This window comes from Antechinus flavipes, chromosome 1, assembly GCF_016432865.1.
Source record: "Antechinus flavipes isolate AdamAnt ecotype Samford, QLD, Australia chromosome 1, AdamAnt_v2, whole genome shotgun sequence".
In the NCBI taxonomy this organism is placed as follows: Eukaryota; Metazoa; Chordata; class Mammalia; order Dasyuromorphia; family Dasyuridae; genus Antechinus; species Antechinus flavipes.
In genome coordinates this window covers 595,868,343-595,876,614 of record NC_067398.1, presented here as the reverse complement: position 1 = coordinate 595,876,614, position 8,272 = coordinate 595,868,343, and positions in this window count along the sequence as shown.

Genomic DNA, 8,272 nt, shown 5'->3' with positions numbered 1-8,272 from the left:
TTTACATATACTTAGTACTTAGCATGGTGATGTAATAGTTCTACAAATGATATAATTGTAATAGAATATTTAAACTGAGGAAAAAGTCAGCCACAGACATTCCATCTTTGACCAGCTTGTGGTGTCTGTCTTGTCTTCATTACTTCTTCACTAAGACCAAGGACTTGGGCTGATCCTGAGGTCCACCAGAAAGTTAGTCTGAACATTATACTTCTATTATTTAAGCATTAACATGCTCAAGAAGCTTCTCACAACTCTGAATATATTGGTTGAAACAATTTTCTTTGTGATACTGAGACTGATATAGGTTAATCATTTCAAATGCTCAGAATCATTTGTCTAAATGTCTAAGTCATGTACATATACAATTCTATGTTGATTAACCTACACAACAATGCATGGGATAAAGTGTGGCTATTTAATGAAACTCGGGAAGCAAATTTCTAGCCTCTTCTATAAGTCTACATGGCAGAAGTTTCTATTGCTTAATAAAGTCTGAAAATTATAGCATCAGTGTAGCATTAGATCTATAAGGTTTTCAGAAGAATTTTCTGTCTGCTTTTTAGTTCCTCCTGTTAATAGTTTGTCTTACCATTTTCCTTTGGTGATTACCTTGCATATGAGTCTTGGCATTGAACTTGGTGAGCATCCTGATGCCAGCACCCTTAGACAAAGTGTGTAGAAAAGTGGAAGGAAGAGGGAAGATGGCAAAGAAAAAATCTTCACTGTTTTCTTTGGAATCTTACTTTGATATATCCTGAAAGCTCCATTCCATAAATGGATAAGATTGACACAGGAAAAGATATGTAGTAAGAGGCTCCAAAGAAGAAAGAAGAATTTGCATAACTGACACAAATGCTGGCATGAGTTGTGGTACCTCAAAGTGATTATAATGTTTCCCTTGTGTGATAGCCTCTGGTTAAGGTTGCTCAGGATACAATTTGCCAAGTTTTTTGCCTAGCCATTGTAGCTTTTCAACTTTGAAACCAGTTCAAAGTTGTCTCATCCCTGCTTTTGGCTAAGCTAGAACAGTTCTCACTCTCTTTGTTTTGTAATGCTGCACCCTGTTTTCACAAACACAAAAGGTCTAGGGAATTTAATTTAATTTAATGTATTCATTACCCTTGGTTTATTTTATAAGAAATGTTTTATTATCTTATCTCAAAAATTCTATTTCTTTGAAAAAGAAAATGGTTTTATCAAATTTTTCTTTTAAATTATTAAAATAAAAAATATCCATAGGATAATGTTTAGTCATACCAAGAAAGCTTAATACTGATTAGTTATAAGCATTAAGAAATCATTTATAGATTTTCTGTGAGTGTTCAGAGATAATAATGGATTTTAGAATTCCTTGGGACTACTCCTAAGGTCAAAGAAAAAAATAAAGTATGAAGTAATAATAAAATGAATTAGGTGACTAATAGAGAGGTTATATATATATGCAATTATATTACTTTATATTATACTATTTCATATTATATTATATGGTGAATTATATCATATTATATCATATGTTTCTAGCATAAAATTTTGAATTCTTACCTAAACTTAAACAAATGGAAAAGCATATCAGCAATGATCTTTTGCTTTTACTCAAAAACCAGGAAAACTGATTCTATTGTGGACAGTCATCCTCTATATCAATACATCTCAAAGCTTTCTTAGGCAGACAACTATTTGCAGTGGTCATAATATTTTAGACCAGATGTGTCAAACACCCCTCTGTGAGTAAGCTGCATGTGGCAGACAATACTCCCCACTGGCAGAAAAACCAGATCAAAATATAATTAAGTAATATTTAACAAAATAAATACAATTCAATAATTTATAGTTAACATTACATTTTTAAAATAAATCAGTATGTAGCTGATAGGGATCTTTATGTATGGGTTAATGGCTCCTATTTAAAAAAAAACAGTATTCATTTCATTCAACTCTTGTTTGCTGGAACCGGCAAATAAGAGTTGAATGAAATGAATACTAATTTTTTAAAAATAGGAGCCATTAATCCTGAGTAAGTTGTTAATTCACACCAATAATGAAAATACTAGTTATTGTTATATTGTAAAAGTTAATTCTATTAGACACTAGCCAACCTAGTAAATTCCACCAAAGGACCAGTAGAGATGAACAAACAATACTTTAAGGTGTGTTTACCTTGAACACTACTGAGATTAAGGAATAGACTAAATAGAAGGTCTAATATTTTTAGTAGCTCTTCCTATTAGTCTAAAGAAAACTTTTGTTTTCAGGAAATCCAATTACAATTCTTGTCATTAAATCATTGGTAACCAAGTTATTATATATATTTTTTTCTTCTGTAGCCCTTAGCATATATAAAGTACAGAGTATATTGCATAAAATATATTGAATCTAATGCTATGAGGAAATATATATGAGATACAGACACAGATATGTACATATATTATATATGTATATGAAATTACTTAAAAATTAAATTTTTCTTCTTATAATGTTAATATAATGAAAAATTTAATTAAACTTATACTTAATATTTGGTTTCAGGAAAAGTAGGATTGATATATGGACTGGATCTTTTACTTAATTAATATAAGGAATTCCCTAGTGAGAAAAAATGGATGATGTAATGTAAAAAGATGGTAGCATACAATGGATATAAAAAGAGCTAGCTTTAAATATCAGGCTGGCTTGCAATCAAATCTCACCTTTTACATATTCTGTACATATAAACATGAACAAGTTGTAAGCCTCTTAGTGCTCACAGATGACTCTCTTTGCATAATACTTGCTGATCTTTCTTAGTAGAGGGAGTTTTCTTTCCACAAAGCTCCTCACACAAGATATCCCAAAAATCTCAATGTAGTTTTAACTTTAAACACTTAAATGGTTTAATAGCTTAAAATGCACTAAGATTTTTAGAACACTCCATATAATGAATTCTCATATGGAGAACAAAATAAAAACAAATTAAGTCTAAGAAGTGGGAGACTAGACACTATTGCCATATTATCAGAGATATCACCATACTCACCACTTTTATTTAATTGCTTTTCTTTGTTATGAGAAAGGATTCAACTGAATGTAATGGGGGGGGGGGAAGGGGGAAGGTGGGAAAAATGACTATGATATCAAAAATGAAATCAATAAAATCTATTTTAAGTGGGTAACCAAACCCATAAAAACCAAAAAAAAAATACCCAAGATTATAACAAATCAATAGAATTTTTTAATGGTCTGTAACATTCTTTTATACTGTGTGTTTTGGGGATGTTCAATAACATTCCCTCAATCATATGTAGACTCTATAAATTTTGACCACTAACTAGTGCTTTACTTTAACCTTTAAATCACACTCCATTTTTATTCAAAACAGTTCACCAGTATTTTTCACATCTGCAATATATGATTTCATATTTTGTTTGGAAAAAAATTCTGAATAGCCCAAAGAATGTTTAACATTAAGAAAAGAGGAGGAAAGATACATGTGCACTGGAAAAATGGATAAAAACACTTCCAAGGGAATACTTGAGTGAAATATGTTAGTATTTAACTGTGATCTCATCATATGAATGTATAGAATGTTTAACTCATTGAATTTTGATTTGATCTTTATGGCAAGAACACATTTGAGGAAATTTTGAAAAATATGGTCAGGATTTCAAACCCAATATTATTGCCTTCACATTTCATTATTACCTTTTCACATATATAGAAAGAGGCAACTTGGCAAAGTGCAGAAAACACCAGATTTAGAGTAAGGACAATCTGAGTTCAAATCTCTCTTTAGATATGTACTAGCTACATAACCCTGGGAAATTTTATCATTTAATTTCTCTCCAGTTTCTTCATCTATAAAATTGGACTAATAATAGCACTTATCTTGGAATTGCATCAAATAAAATAATATGTGTAAAGCCTCTTGAAAAACTTAAAAGTTTTATCTGAATATTGGTTATTATTATTATTGTATTTGCACTGCCAGTAACACTTTACTATGTTCCTTCTCTCCACATCATAAAGTATCATACAAAATAAGGTCTAGCTCCCTTGGCAATTGAGAGTTTTTTAAATTAAAACTCATGCCAGATTTTTAAACAGGCTATACTTTTACACATCAATTCTAAAGTTTAATGCAATTTATGAATGTGACAAAGCCATATGTAATCATTGTGTCACTCAAAAGACTGACCCATGACTCCATAAGTTAAAGAAATCCTTCTATTATTTTATTAGTAGTAATAACTAATAAAATTGATAAACTTTTAGCTAGACTGATTAAAAAGAAAAGGGCAAAAATCAATAAATTATTAAAATCAATAAAACAAATGAGCACAGCAAAATCACAACAAAACCAGAAAAAACAGAATTATCTGATCATGTTACACAGAGTTATGTACTAACTGCACTGAGAATACAAGAAATAGAGAAAAAATCTTAAAAATATGAAATACACAATCAGAAAGTTCTTAAATAACCCATCTCAGAAATGGAAATAAAAGTAGTTGTAAAGGAACTACCATAGAATAAAACTAGCCTTGATGGATTCAGAGAGAATTTTATCAATCTTTTTGGGAACAGTTAGTACCTATGCTTCACAAAGTATTCTCAAAAGATGAAAGAAAGCATACTGTGAGAATCCTTTTATGAGACAGATATAGCCTTAATAACCAAAATGGGATGGGGCGGGGAAAGCACAGAGAAAACTTTAGCTAATAATGTTAATGAACATTAATTAGAAAATTTGAAACAGTACCTTGTAAAGCAAAATACAGCAATTTATACAAGAAGTCCTTCATTATGACCAAGTGACCTTTCTATCAGAAATTCAAGGATGATTCAACATTAGAAAAACAATCAACATAATCATATTGAAAAGTAATACATCCAAAAATCAAATGATCATCTTAATAGATATAAAAAACCTTGATAAGATAAAACAATAGGCTAAACCCCCATAAAGTATTAGGCATAGAAGGATCTTGTATTGATAACATATAAAAAACAAAAATAAGCATCATGTACAATGGGATACATCAGAATCTTTCCCAACAAATAGGAAGTTGAAACAAAGATGTTCAGTCTTTTTTGTTTCCTGAGGGAATTGGAGTTAAATGATTTGCCCAAGGGCAAACAGTCAAGAAGTGTGAAGTGTTAAGTGTCTAAAGACAGATTTGAACTCAAGTCCTCCTGACTTCAGGACTAGTGTTCTATCCACTATACCAGCTAGCTGCCCCCATTTTTTTTTAAAGGTGTTCACACTCTTAATACTTTTATTTGATATCATTCTAAAAATGCTAACACTAGCAATATAATAGGTATATAAGAGTCAAAGAGGAAAAGATAGGAAAAGAGTAGATAAAACTATCCTTAATTGTTAGTGACACGATGGTATACTTGGAAAATGCTAGGGAATCGGCAGAGTTATTTTTATTTATTTATTTATTTACTTATTTATTTTTGCTGAGGCAATTGGGATTAAGTGACTAGCCCAGAGTCACACGGCTAGGAAGTGTTAAGTGTCTGAGGTCACATTTGAACTCAGATCCTCCTGACTTCAGGGCTGGTGCTCTAATCACTGCACCACCTAGCTATCCCATAAGCAAAGTTATTAACTGAAACTATTAATAGCTTCAGCAATTTTATAAGTTACAAAATAAGCCCTCAAAAGTCAACAATATTTCTACTGTTATATTAAAAAATCCAAGAAACAATAACATAATGGAAAATTCCATTCCAAATAACTACAATATGCATAAAATGTCTGGAGAATGACCAACCAAAGCACATAAAAGACTTACATTGAATCAATGCAAAGTACTTATTAAAGAAACAAAGAAATACTCAAATAGTGAGACTAATCAGTTCTCAAAGTGTAGGCTATGCCAACATGATACAATTAGAAATACTTCCAAAGTTTATTTCTACTTTTAATGTTCTATCAATCAAATTACCAAGCAGATAGTACTTTGTAATACTTGATAAAATAATAGCAAATTTTACTTAGAAAAACAAAAAATCTAGGATATCAAGAAAAATTATACTCATATACATATGAGTATATATATATATATAATATTTACATAAGATATACAAAAATGTGTATGTATTTGCATATTGTGTGCATATATGTGTGTATAAATATATGTACATATACACATATATGCACATATATGTTCATATATATCTGTAAGTGTATTCATAACCATTTTCAATGAATAACTAGTCAAAAAATATGAACAATTAGCTCTTGAAGAATTGCAAAGTATATGCAACAATGTGAAAGTGTTACAAATCTCTAATAATAATAGAAATCCAAATCAAAATTACCCTGACATTTTGCATCATACCCTGAAAACTGGTGAAGATACCAAGAATGCCAATACTCAAAATTAGAAGGTTTGTGGAAGGAGAAGCACTCAAATTGCTGGGCAGAATTATAGGATTATACAACTATTTTGGAAAGAATTTAGAATTATGCAAATAAATTGACTAAGACATCTAAAAGTAGCTAAGTGGTGCAGTGGATTAGAGTGTTCAGCCTGGAGTCAAGAAGATTCATCATTGAAAAGTTCTTTACCTACTTGTTTAAACAAGAACTGTGTGACCCTGGGCACGTCACTTCTGTTTGGTTCAGTTTCCTCATCTATAACATGATTTGGAGAAGAAAATGAAAAATCACTCAAGTATCTTTTTTAAGAAAACCCAAAATGCAGTCATGAAGAGTTGAACACAATTGATAATGATTCAGCAACAACAAAACTAGAGACTATTACTCAGATTACACTCCAAGAAAGCCATCAATAAATGGGAAAATCTCCATACATGCCAAAATATTTATTGCACCACTTTTTGAGATAGCAAAAAAATTAGTAGCATTGTAGATTGGATGATGTCTAAACAAATTGTAGCAGATTAATATAATGAAATATGACTTCTGTAAGAAATGATATATGTGATAGATACAGAGTAATATGGAAAGGTCTACATGATCTGATACAAGGAAAGAAGGCAGAGCCAAAAAAAATATATGAAATAAAAATGGAAAGAATAACTATGTATCAAAAGATCAAAAGTGATACCAGAATTATAAAGATCAAATATGACATGAATAAAAATATATGAGAAAACATCCCCATCTCACCTCTTCATGGAAGTGGGAGCTCACTAATTTTACACCTTGCACATATTTTCAGATGTTTTCAATGTATCAGTCAGTTATGCGGATTTTTTCTTCTTTAAAAAAATATTGTTTGTTATATAGGATAATTCTCTGGAAGAGAGAGAGAGAGGGAGTAAGATATTGGGGTAACTGACGATGTAAGTTATAGACTATATCAGTAAAAATGCAAACACATACATATATATTTACATATATATGTACGTATATATGTATGTGTGTATATGAAGACAAAGTATCTTATAGTTGATCCTGGAGGTGATGCAGAGCCAGTGGAGTTGAATAAACAGGGGAGTGATGTGACTAAATATGTCCTCTAAAATGTATATGACTGATAAGCAAAGAATATACTATAGCAAGAAGAGACTTGAGACAGGAAGAATAACCAGAAGACTTTCTCAATAGGTCAGTTGTGACATGAGGAGAGTTATAGGAATGTTAAAGGAGAGAAGGTGACATCTCTTCTATCTGCTATGCAAGCAAAATCTTTAGTACTTGGCAACAGATTGACCTATAGCTATGTGGGACAGTAAATAGAGTGTTAGAGTTAAAACCAGAAAAAAATGACTTAAAATCTTATCTCAGAGACTTCCTTAGCTATGTGATACTGGACAAGACATCATATAAAGCAAATAATAGCATCTATGTAATAGCATTATTGTGAGAATAAAATAAGTTTAGATATATGAAATATTCCATGAATCTGAAAGTGTCATATAAATGTCAGCTATAATAGCAATTAGTATTATTAATGTGGTGTCATTGAGGCAGCAAATATACAAGGAAAAGATTGATAGCTTATCAAAGAGTTACTCTAAGAGTAATACAAGTTTTGTTAAGGAGATGTCACTGAAAGAAAAGTTCTGATCAGTGGGCAATAAGGTATCCATACAATATCTGAGAATACTCACTACATACTGTAAATAACATATTTTTTCCTTCCAAAATCAATTTTTGGTTATTTTATTCAAAAATGAGAAATGTATTCTGGCACTGCAGTAACATGTCATTTTGCAAAAAAAAAGAGTAACTGTCTGCAAATAGGTAGGTCAATCCTGAATAAAGGCAGAAAATCATTATGATACACTTAAAACCAATTGAAAGGTCCAT